Source organism: Procambarus clarkii, chromosome 80, assembly GCF_040958095.1.
Source record: "Procambarus clarkii isolate CNS0578487 chromosome 80, FALCON_Pclarkii_2.0, whole genome shotgun sequence".
Lineage (NCBI taxonomy): Eukaryota > Metazoa > Arthropoda > Malacostraca > Decapoda > Cambaridae > Procambarus > Procambarus clarkii.
The window spans coordinates 16,711,704-16,725,184 of record NC_091229.1 but is presented as its reverse complement, the minus strand read 5'-3'; the positions used below and the strand labels follow the sequence as shown (position 1 = coordinate 16,725,184).

General features: G+C 34.3%; 2 long non-coding RNA genes across 2 annotated transcripts; both read left to right on the top strand.

Moving 5' to 3' along the window:
- Positions 1–5,715: 5,715 nt before the first annotated feature.
- Positions 5,716–6,892, top strand: LOC138357858 (uncharacterized). The gene is made up of 2 exons (XR_011225168.1): positions 5,716–5,754; positions 6,468–6,892. It is a non-coding gene; the product is annotated as an uncharacterized lncRNA (long non-coding RNA).
- A 5,107-nt stretch (positions 6,893–11,999) lies between these two features.
- Positions 12,000–13,172, top strand: LOC138357857 (uncharacterized). Its single transcript, XR_011225167.1, has 2 exons — positions 12,000–12,037; positions 12,748–13,172. It is a non-coding gene; the product is annotated as an uncharacterized lncRNA (long non-coding RNA).
- Positions 13,173–13,481: the final 309 nt, after the last annotated feature.

Below are 13,481 nucleotides of genomic sequence, written 5' to 3'. Positions count from 1 at the left end.
CCCCAGGTCTTTCTCTCTCTCTGACTCGTGTAGAATTTCATCTCCCAAATGATACCTTGTAACTGGCCTCCTGCTCCCTACACTTATCTTCACTACTTTACATTTGCTTGGGATAAACTCTAACAACCATTTGTTCGACCATTCCTTTAGTTTGTCTAGGTCTTCTTGAAGCCTCAAGCAGTCCTCCTCTGTCTTAATCCTTCTCATAATTTTAGCATCGTCAGCAAACATTGAGAGAAATGAGTCTATACCCTCTGGGAGATCATTTACGTATATCAAAAACATAATAGGACCGAGTACAGAGCCCTGTGGGACTCCACTGGTGACTTCACTCCAATCTGAGGTCGCACCCCTCACTGTAACTCTTTGCTTCCTATTGCTTAGGTATTTCCTTATCCACTGGAGCACCTTACCAGTTACTACTGCCTGTCTCTCCAGCTTATGTACCAGCCTCTTATGGGGGGACTGTATCAAAGGATTTCCGACAGTCCAAAAAAATGCAGTCTGCCCAGCCTTCTCTTTCTTGCTTAATCTTTGTCACCTAGTCGTAGAATTCTATTAAGCCAGTGTGTTACATAATAGCGTGCGTGTGTGTGTGTGTGTACTCACCTCATCTATTTGTGCTTGCGAAAATTGTGCTCTGGCTCTTTGCTTCGTGTGTGTGTGCGTGTGTGTGTGTGTGTGTGTGTGTGTGTGTGTGTGTGTGTGTGTGTGTGTGTGTGTGTGTGTGTGTGTAACCCTTTCCACTACCGCCCACAAGATGGGTATGGGGTGCATAATAAATGAACTAAACTAACTCATTCATATGTTACACTTCTGTGATTTCTTTGTGAAATATATATATATATGTCGTACCTAGTAGCTACAACTCACTTCTCGGCCTACTATGCAAGGACCCGATTTGCCTAATAGGCCGAGTGATTTTCTTTATTTTCAATAAATTGTTTCCTATTGGTATATTTTAAATACTACAATTATATTATATTAAGAACATAAATTATTTATTTAGTTATGTTAGTTTAGGTTAGGTTAAGATAGGTTAGGTTAGGTTAGGTAGGGTTGGTTAGGTTCGGTCATATAACTACGTTAGTTTGAACTCAAATTTAAAAAAAATTAGCTCATATATAACGAAATTAATAGCTTCATCATTTCATAAGAAAAAAATAGGGAAAATATTGAAATTCTGGAAAACTTGGCTTATTAGGCATATCGGGCCTTGCATAGTAGGCCAAACATTGCGTTCTGGCTTCTAGGTACAACATATATATATATATATATATATATATATATATATATATATATATATATATATATATATATATGTCGTACCTAGTAGCCAGAACTCACTTCTCAGCCTACTATGCAAGGCCCGATTTGCCTAATAAGCCAAGTTTTCATGAATTAATTGTTTTTCGACTACCTAACCTACCTAACCTAACCTAACCTTACTTTTTCGGCTACCTAACCTAACCTAACCTATAAAGATAGGTTAGGTTAGGTTAGGTAGGGTTGGTTAGGTTCGGTCATATATCTACGTTAATTTTAACTCCAATAAAAAAAAATTGACCTCATACATAATGAAATGGGTAGCTTTATCATTTCATAAGAAAAAAATTTGAGAAAATATATTAATTCAGGAAAACTTGGCTTATTAGGCAAATCGGGCCTTGCATAGTAGGCTGAGAAGTGCGTTCTGGCTACTAGGTACGACATATATATATATATATATATATATATATATATATATATATATATATATATATATATATATATATATATATATATATGTCGTACCTAGTAGCCAGAACGCACTTCTCAGCCTACTATGCAAGGCCCGATTTGCCTAATAAGCCTAGTTTTCATGAATTAATGTTTTTTCGACTACCTAACCTACCTAACCTAACCTAACCTAACTTTTTCGGCTACCTAACCTAACCTAACCTATAAAGATAGGTTAGGTTAGGTTAGGTAGGGTTGGTTAGGTTCGGTCATATACCTACGTTAATTTTAACTCCAATAAAATAAAATTGACCTCATACATAATGAAATGGGTAGCTTTATCATTTCATAAGAAAAAAATTAGAGAAAATATATTAATTCAGGAAAACTTGGCTTATTAAGCAAATCGGGCCTTGCATATTAGGCAGAGAAGTGCGTTCTGGCTACTAGGTACGACATATATATATATATATATATATATATATATATATATATATATATATATATATATATATATATATATATATATATATATGTTGTGCCTAGTAGCCAGAACGTCGTACTCGGCCTGCTATGCAAGGCCCGATTTGCCTAACAAGCTAAGTTTTCCTTAATTTATATATTTTTCAATATTAGTTCTTATGAAATTATAAGGCTATCTATTTCAATAAATATGAGTTAATTTTTGCTTCAATGTATCTAAGAGCTCCTCGGGTTGTGAGTCCAGAATTCTAAGCTGAAGAGTTTAAGAATATTGATTCTATTGGTCTCAAGCTTTGTTATCCACTGAGTTTTTTGGAAGTTTGCCGTAGCAAAGCACGTTGTACATTTTAAATCATTTATGCAGTGAAAAAATTATTTCCCTGGGTTTGAAAATATGGTCAAGGCAATGAAACTTTTTCGTATACATGTATTGTTCTGCTACGAAAATACTGTTGGAAAACTATTAGTTGGAAACAGCCCTCGTAGTGATAATTGTGTCCTTTATAAAATAGCTTGTAAAGACTGTAATAGGTTCTATGTTGGACAAACATCCAAAATTTTGAAATTTAGAATTTCCCGACATAAAAACTTAGTAAGACATTGCCAATTGTTTAATGCTTTGTGTGTTCATTTGTCAGTAAATGCTCACCAAATTGATTGGGAGATGGCTTCTTCAGGAACAAATTGTAAGCTCACCTATAACAGGAACATAATTGAATCTGTTTTAATACAGATTACAAAAGAATGTAACTTCGACATTATCAGTGGTTTATATAACTTAGATTCATTTTTGATAGATCAATTATAGGGCGACTTGAATAGGATCATTGAGACACAATTGTCTCACTAATTCATTGTAAATATTTACTATCTTATGCAATTATTATCCATGTGTCGGCCTATTGGTGGGTATAAATAGGAGCTGCCTCGTATGGGCCTATAGGCCTTTTGCATTTCTTATGCCGCTCTTATTTGTATCCACCTAATTCCCATTCATTTTTCATTGCACCTCACCTCTCTCACCTGCCTATATAAGTCCAGTATTAGGCTTGTAAATTATTCCTTCTGAAGATGTAATATTATACGAAAGTACTTAAGGAAATTCCTGTTTCAATTCTTCCTCCGTGGTCTGACATTGTCACATCTTTCATGAGGTGTTAATTTTCGTGATTTACACACACACACATACCAGATATATGTGAATATATATATATATATATATATATATATATATATATATATATATATATATATATATATATATATATATATATATATATATATATATATATATATATATATATATATATATATATGTCGTACCTAGTAGCCAGAACGCAATTCTGAGCCTACTATGCAAGGCCCGATTTGCCTAATAAGCCAAGTTTTCATGAATTAATATATTTTCTCAAATTTTTTTCTTACGAAATGATAAAGCTACCCATTTCATTATGTATGAGGTCAATTTTTTTTTATTAGAGTTAAAATTAACGTAGATATATGACCGAACCTATCCAACCCCACCTAACCTACCCTAACTTATCTTTATAGGTTAGGTTAGGTTAGGTAGCCGAAAAAGTTAGGTTAGGTTAGGTTAGGTAGGTTAGGTAGTCGAAAAACAATTAATTCATGGAAACTTGGCTTATTAGGCAAATAGGGCCTTGCATAGTTGGCTGAGAAGTGCGTTCTGGCTACTAGGTACGACATATATATACATATATATATATATATATATATATATATATATATATATATATATATATATATATATATATATATATATATATATATATATATATATATATATATATATATATATATATATATATATATATAAATAGGGCCTTGCATAGTTGGGTGAGAAGTGCGTTCTGGCTACTAGGTACGACATATATATACATATATATATATATATATATATATATATATATATATATATATATATATATATATATATATATATATATATATATATATATATATATATATGTCGTACCTAGTAGCCAGAACGCATTTCTCAGCCTACTATGCAAGGCCCAATTTGCCTAATAAGCCAAGTTTTCATGAATTAATTGTTTTTCGACTACCTAACCTACCTAACCTAACCTAACCTAACTTTTTTCGGCTACCTAACCTAACCTAACCTGTAAAGATAGGTTAGGTTAGGTAGGGTTGGTTAGGTTCGGTCATATATGTACGTTAATTTTAACTCCAATAAAAAAACAATTGACCTCATACATAATGAAATGGGTAGCTTTATCATTTCATAAGAAAAAAAATAGAGAAAATATGTTAATTCAGGAAAACTTGGCTTATTAGGCAAATCGGGCCTTGCATAGTAGGCTGAGAAGTGCGTTCTGGCTACTAGGTACGACATATATATATATATATATATATATATATATATATATATATATATATATATATATATATATATATATATATATATATATATATATATATATATATATATATATATATATATATATATATATACATATATATATATATATATATATATATATATATATATATATATATATATATATATATATATATATATATATATATATATATATATATGTCTTAGTTTATAAGAACGACAATGCAGGAGAGAATTCATACTCATACAAGTTAATAATGTTTAATGGTATGATCAATTTTTAAAATCACGTCTGACTGATTCTAAAGAATATGTATGCAGTATATTTATTTCATATTGACAATACTGACTTACCAGCCAAACAAAGGAATTCAGTGTTAGGCTTGAATATTTATGAACACAGTAAATGTGTGTTTAATAAATATTCCTAATGCTGACATAATGATTCAAAATATAACTGTAAACATCAGTGACATAAATCAGTAGATCGTAGCCATGTATAAAACGACGGAGGAATTAAAAACGAATGAGACGTAAATTCAACAGTCAATAGGTAAAATATCAGGATAATTATATCTAAACAAATATATTGACAATTAGATTAATGTTTGGGATGGCGACATACTCATTCTTGTCGGTATAGTAAATGGGGTGAATATGAAAACTGTACAATCCCTGAATTAGTTTCAATTGTTTCATTGGGTGATTGACACTCTTGTGGTTGATGGGACGAGTGTAATCGATCAAGCACGCCTGCGATTGATGACATACCTATTATTGACTGACACAACAACGATTGATCACAAACTTTTGATTGACCAATACAATTATGAGTTAACATCACACATGTGATTGATCAATAAGCTTATGACTGATTACTTGATCCGTGACTTTCATATATACTAGTTGGTTACACGTTTAAATATATAACATAACTTTATTCTTCCGTACTTTTTTATTTGAATTGGTAAACAGATTAATATCGATGCAATATTTGTCCTATGTTTTAATATAACATAAACACCAGGAAACTTACGCAAGAAGAGAGCAACAAGTCATTCATGTCCTTGAGAAGTCGTCTAATCTCTGTCTCGCGAGAGGTATATAAGGCCGCGCTGCCTCCAACTCCACACAGTACTCCAAGACACACCATAGATATGAAGACCCTGGTGAGTTACATTTGACTCAACATTTAAACTACAACTCGTACTTTATTTAATTGATAGTACGCAAGTTGAGAGTATATTCTTTGTTTCTTAGCTAATTCATAGAAGGAAACAATATTTATAAAAGTTGTATATTTTATAAATAATTTCGAACACTTTCTCTTTAGAGTATTTTCATACATTATGTACTAAAAATTATTCTGCATGTTCAATTTTTTTTAAACTTTCTAAATATTTGCCTATACAAGTGAATTAACTATCTGTTATAGCTCCCTGCTGCTTGAGATAAGTGTTCAAATGGAATAGAGTTCAAAATCTCAAGTTCTGAAAAATTACCTTGTTTCCTGTTTGCAGATTAAGTTGAATGATATCTTAGATTTCAAGAATTATATCCTCAACATTGTTTAAAATGTTGTTTTCCTAATTCAAACATTTCACAGTACTATACCACAAATTTGTTGTCAATGCGTGAACCCACACATCTTGATATTTCAACCCATCCTCCTGTTTAGAAAGAAGTTTTTGCAACTAGGTGCACCATAGTACAAAGATTGACGTAATCTGCTATTTGATAAGAATTTTATACTATTCACTTTATAAAGTCCAAACCAAAATCTAAAAAAAAACATAAGTAAATATTCCTATGTATGATAAATCTTCTGTTATATTATCATATGAAAACTCCAGAGAATTTCATCCTTGTGTTCATTCACCAGATCGTTGTAGCATTCCTGGCTGCCATGTGCTTGGTGGCCACAAACGCTGAGCCTTCCCCAGATGCCGAACCCGGTCACTTCAGGGGAGGTTTCGGAGGATTTCGAGGAGGCATCGGTGGGGGCTCCCATGGAAGTGGCTTCGGGGGAGGATATGGAGGATATCGTGGAAGGAGGAGTGCCGAAGCCAACCCTGAGCCCGTTGCAGACCCTGAAGCCGATCCCGGTTACCTAGGTAGTAGAGGCTTCGGCGGTGGTAGAGGTTTCGGCGGTGGCAGAGGTTTCAGTGGTAGCTTCGGAGGAGGACGTGGGGGATTTGGAGGAAATAGATATTACGGCTAATTTCCGGCTATCTAATCTGCCATGGTTCTTATGACTGCAGTTAATATCTAAATTGAAAAATACTAAATATATATATCAGTATATAAGATGAACTTCCTTATCCCTTAATCAAATTAATATGGCTTGAAGAAATTTCCCGTACCTAACATTTTTATTACAGTAATATTGTGGTCTATTTAAACCATCGTTTTTAGTACACACACAAGAGAGATTCCAAAGTTGATATGACAGTGCTCCGTGACCAACATTAGTGAATTAAGTGTTGAGCCGGGAAAAAATAGCTGAAACTCAACACTCGCAAGCACAGATTGGTGAGTCCGCAGACACAGGACAGAGCTGACATCGCTCATTCATTGTACTAAGAGCGAAGGTTCAATTCCCTGGCGAGGCAAAAGCAAATTGAAACTGTTTCTTTCACTGGAAATCACTGTTTACTTATAAGTGAAGAGGTACCTGGGAATTAAACAGCTGCTGCGGGCTGCATCCTGGAGATGTACTCACCTATATGTGCTTCCGGGGGTTGAGCTCTGGCTCTTTGGTCCCGCCTCTCAACTATCAATCAACTGGTGTACAGGTTCCTGAGCCTATTGGGCTCTATCATATCTACACATGAAACTTTGTATGGAGTGAGCCTCCACCACATCAGTGTCTAATGCATTCCATTTGTCAACTACTCTGACACTAAAAAAAATCTTTCTAATATCTCTGTGGCTCATTTGGGCATTCAGTTTGCACCTGTGTCCCCTAGTGCGTGTGCCTCTTGTGTTAAATAGCCCGTCTTTATCTAACCGGTCAATTCCTCTGAGAATCTTGTACATGCTAATCATATCCCCTCTAACTCTTCTGTCTTCTTGCGACGTAAGGTTTAATTCCCTTAGTCTCTCCTCGTAGCTCATACCTCTCAGTTTGCGTACTAGTTTGGTGGCAAACCTTTGAACTTTTTCCAGTTTGATCTTATGCTTGACTAGATATGGACTCCATGCTGGGGCTGTGTACTCCAGGATTGGTCTGAAATAGGTGGTATAAAAAGTTCTGAATGATTCCTTGCTCAAGTCTCTAAATGTCGTTCTTATCTTAGCCAACCTGGCATATGCTGCTGATGTTATCCTCTTGATATGGGCTTCAGGGGACAGGTCTGGCGTGATATCAACCCCCAGGTCTTTCTCTCTCTCTGACTCGTGTAGAATTTCATCTCCCAAATGATACCTTGTAACTGGCCTCCTTCTCCCTACACTTATCTTCATTACTTTACATTTGCTAGGGATAAACTCTAACAACCATTTGTTCGACCATTCCTTTAGTTTGTCTAGGTCTTCTTGAAGCCTCAAGCAGTCCTCCTCTGTCTTAATCCTTCTCATAATTTTGGCATCGTCAGCAAACATTGAGAGAAATGAGTCTATACCCTCTTGGAGATCATTTACGTATGTCAAAAACAGGATAGGACCGAGTACAGAGCCCTGTGGGACTCCACTGGTGACTTCACGCCAATCTGAGGTCGCACCCCTCACTGTAACTCTTTGCTTCTTATTGCTTAGGTATTTCCTTATCCACTGGAGCACCTTACCAGTTACTACTGCCTGTCTCTCCAGCTTATGTACCAGCCTCTTATGGGGGGACTGTATCAAAGGCTTTCCGACAGTCCAAAAAAATGCAGTCTGCCCAGCCTTCTCTTTCTTGCTTAATCTTTGTCACCTAGTCGTAGAATTCTATTAAGCCAGTGTGTTACATAATAGCGTGCGTGTGTGTGTGTGTGTACTCACCTCATCTATTTGTGCTTGCGAAAATTGTGCTCTGGCTCTTTTCTTCGTGTGTGTGTGTGTGTGTGTGTGTGTGTGTGTGTGTGTGTGTGTGTGTGTGTGTGTGTGTGTGTGTGTGTGTGTGTGTGTGTGTGTGTGTGTGTGTGTGTGTGTGTAACCCTTTCCACTACCGCCCACAAGATGGGTATGGGGTGCATAATAAATGAACTAAACTAACTCATTCATATGTTACACTTCTGTGATTTCTTTGTGAAATATATATATATATGTCGTCCCTAGTAGCTACAACTCACTTCTCGGCCTACTATGCAAGGCCCGATTTGCCTAATAGGCCGAGTGATTTTCTTTATTTTCAATAAATTGTTTCCTATTGGTATATTTTAAATACTACAATTATATTCTATTAAGAACATAAATTATTTATTTAGTTATGTTAGTTTAGGTTAGGTTAAGATAGGTTAGGTTAGGTTAGGTAGGGTTGGTTAGGTTCGGTCATATAACTACGTTAGTTTGAACTCAAATTTAAAAAAAAATAGCTCATATATAACGAAATTAATAGCTTCATTATTTCATAAGAAAAAAAATAGGGAAAATATTGAAATTCTGGAAAACTTGGCTTATTAGGCATATCGGGCCTTGCATAGTAGGCCAAACATTGCGTTCTGGCTACTAGGTACAACATATATATATATATATATATATATATATATATATATATATATATATATATATATATATATATATATATATATATATATATGTTGTACCTAGTAGCCAGAACGTCGTACTCGGCCTGCTATGCAAGGCCCGATTTGCCTAACAAGCTAAGTTTTCCTTAATTTATATATTTTTCAATATTAGTTCTTATGAAATTTTAAGGCTATCTATTTCAATAAATATGAGTTAATTTTTGCTTCACTGTATCTAAGAGCTCCTCGGGTTGTGAGTCCAGAATTCTAAGCTGAAGAGTTTAAGAATATTGATTCTATTGGTCTCAAGCTTTGTTATCCACTGAGTTTTTTGGAAGTTTGCCGTAGCAAAGCACGTCGTACATATTATAATCATTTATGCAGTGAAAAAATTATTTCCCTGGGTTTGAAAATATGGTCAAGGCAATGAAACTTTTTCGTATACATGTATTGTTCTGCTACGAAAATACTGTTGGAAAACTATTAGTTGGAAACAGCCCTCGTAGTGATAATTGTGTCCTTTATAAAATACCTTGTAAAGACTGTAATAGGTTCTATGTTGGACAAACATCCAAAATTTTGAAATTTAGAATTTCCCGACATAAAAACTTAGTAAGACATGGCCAATTGTTTAATGCTTTGTGTGTTCATTTGTCAGTAAATGCTCACCAAATTGATTGGGAGATGGCTTCTTCAGGAATAAATTGTAAGCTCACCTATAACAGGAACATAATTGAATCTGTTTTAATACAGATTACAAAAGAATGTAACTTCAACATTATCAGTGGTTTATATAACTTAGATTCATTTTTGATAGATCAGTTAAAGGGCGACTTGAATAGGATCATTGAGACACATTTGTCTCACTAATTCATTGTAAATATTTACAATCTTATGCAATTATTATCCATGTGTCGGCCTATTGGTGGGTATAAATAGGAGCTGCCTCGTATGGGCCTATAGGCCTTTTGCATTTCTTATGCGGCTCTTATTTGTATCCACCTAATTCCCATTCATTTTTCATTGCACCTCACCTCTCTCACCTGCCTATATAAGTCCAGTATTAGGCTTGTAAATTATTCCTTCTGAAGATGTAATATTATACGAAAGTACTTAAGGAAATTCCTGTTTCAATTCTTCCTCTGTGGTCTGACATTGTCACATCTTTCATGAGGTGTTAATTTTCGTGATTTACACACACACATACCAGATATATGTGAATATATATATATATATATATATATATATATATATATATATATATATATATATATATATATATATATATATATATATATATATATATATATATATATATATATATATGTCGTACCTAGTAGCCAGAACGCACTTCTCAGCCTACTATGCATTGCCCGATTTGCCTAATAAGCCAAGTTTTCATGAATTAATATATTTTCTCAATTTTTTTTCTTATGAAATGATAAAGCTACCTATTTCATTATGTATGAGGTCATTTTTTTTATTAGACTTAAAATTAACGTAGATATATGACCGACCCTATCCAACCCCACCTAACCTATCTTTATAGGTTAGGTTAGGTTAGGTAGCCGAAAAAGTTAGGTTAGGTTAGGTTAGGTAGGTTAGGTAGTCGAAAAACAATTAATTCATGGAAACTTGGCTTATTACGCAAATAGGGCCTTGCATAGTTGGCTGAGAAGTGCGTTCTGGCTACTAGGTACGACATATATATATATATATATATATATATATATATATATATATATATATATATATATATATATATATATATATATATATATATATATATATATATATATATATATATATATATATATATATCTTAGTATATAAGAACGACAATGCAGGAGAGAATTCATACTCATACAAGTTAATAATGTTTAATGGTATGATCAATTTTTACACTCACGTCTGACTGATTCTAAAGAATATGTATGCAGTATATTTATTTCATATTGACAATACTGACTTACCAGCCAAACAAAGTAATTCAGTGTTAGGCTTGAATATTTATGAACACAGTAAATGTGTGTTTAATAAATATTTCTAATGCTGACATAATGATTCAAAATATAACTGTAAACATCAGTGACATAAATAAGTAGATCGTAGCCATGTATAAAACGACGGAATTAAAAACGAATGAGACGTAAATTCAACAGTCAATAGGTAAAATATCAGGATAATTTTATCTAAACAAATATATTGACAATTAGATTAATGTTTGGGATGGCGACATACTCCATCTTGTCGGTATAGTAAATGGGGTGAATATGAAAACTGTACAATCCCTGAATTAGTTTCAATTGTTTCATTGGGTGATTGACACTCTTGTGGTTGATGGGACGAGTGTAATCGATCAAGCACGCCTGCGATTGATGACACACCTATTATTGACTGACACAACAACGATTCATCACAAACTTTTGATTGACCAATACAATTATGAGTTAACATCACACATGTGATTGATCAATAAGCTTATGACTGATTACTTGATCCGTGACTTTCATATATACTAGTTGGTTACACGTTTTAATATATAACATAACTTTATTCTTCCGTACTTTTTTATTTGAATTGGTAAACAGATTAATATCGATGCAATATTTGTCCTATGTTTTATTATAACATAAACACCAGGAAACTTACGCAACAAGAGAGCAACAAGTCATTCATGTCCTTGAGAAGTCGTCTAATCTCTGTCTCGCGAGAGGTATATAAGGCCGCGCTGCCTCCAACTCCACACAGTCCTCCAAGACACACCATAGATATGAAGACCCTGGTGAGTTACATTTGACTCAACATTTAAACTAAAACTCGTACTTTATTTAACTGATAGTACGCAAGTTGAGAGTATATTCTTTGTTTCTTAGCTAATTCATAGAAGGAAACATTATTTATAAAAGTTGTATATTTTATAAATAATTTCGAACACTTTCTCTTTAGAGTATTTTCATACATTATGTACTAAAAATTATTCTGCATGTTCATTTTTTTTTACTTTCTAAATATTTGCCTATACAAGTGAATTAACTATCTGTTATAGCTCCCTGCTGCTTGAGATAAGTGTTCAAATGGAATAGAGTTCAAAACCTCAAGTTCTGAAAAATTACCTTGTTTCCTTTTTGCAGATTAAGTTGAATGATATCTTAGATTTCAAGAATTATATCCTCAACATTGCTAAAAATGTTGTTTTCCTAATTCAAACATTTCACAGTACTATACCACAAATTTGTTGTCAATGCGTGAACCCACACATCTTGATATTTCAACCCATCCTCCTGTTTAGAAAGAAGTTTTTGCAACTAGGTGCACCATAGTACAAAGTTTGACGTAATCTGCTATTTGATAAGAATTTTATACTATTCACTTTATAAAGTCTAAACCAAAATCTAAAAAAAACATAAGTAAATATTCCTATGTATGATAAATCTTCTGTTATATTATCATATGAAAACTCCAGAGAATTTCATCCTTGTGTTCATTCACCAGATCGTTGTAGCATTCCTGGCTGCCATGTGCTTGGTGGCCACAAACGCTGAGCCTTCCCCAGATGCCGAACCCGGTCACTTCAGGGGAGGTTTCGGAGGATTTCGAGGAGGCATCGGTAGGGGCTCCCATGGAAGTGGCTTCGGGGGAGGATATGGAGGATATCGTGGAAGGAGGAGTGCCGAAGCCAACCCTGAGCCCGTTGCAGACCCTGAAGCCGATCCCGGTTACCTAGGTAGTAGAGGCTTCGGCGGTGGTAGAGGTTTCGGCGGTGGCAGAGGTTTCAGTGGTGGCTTCGGAGGAGGACGTGGGGGATTTGGAGGAAATAGATATTACGGCTAATTTCCGGCTATCTAATCTGCCATGATTCTTATGACTGCAGTTAATATCTAAATTGAAAAATACTAAATATATATATCAGTATATAAGATGAACTTCCTTATCCCTTAATCAAATTAATATGGCTTGAAGAAATTTCCCGTACCTAACATTTTTATTACAGTAATATTGTGGTCTATTTAAACCATCATTTTTAGTACACACACAAGAGAGATTCCAAAGTTGATATGACAGTGCTCCGTGACCAACATTAGTGAATTAAGTGTTGAGGCGGGAAAAAATAGCTGAAACTCAACACTCGTAAGCACAGATTGGTGAGTCCTCAGACACAGGACAGAGCTGACATCGCTCATTCATTGTACTAAGAGCGAAGGTTCAATTCCCTGGCGAGGCAAAAG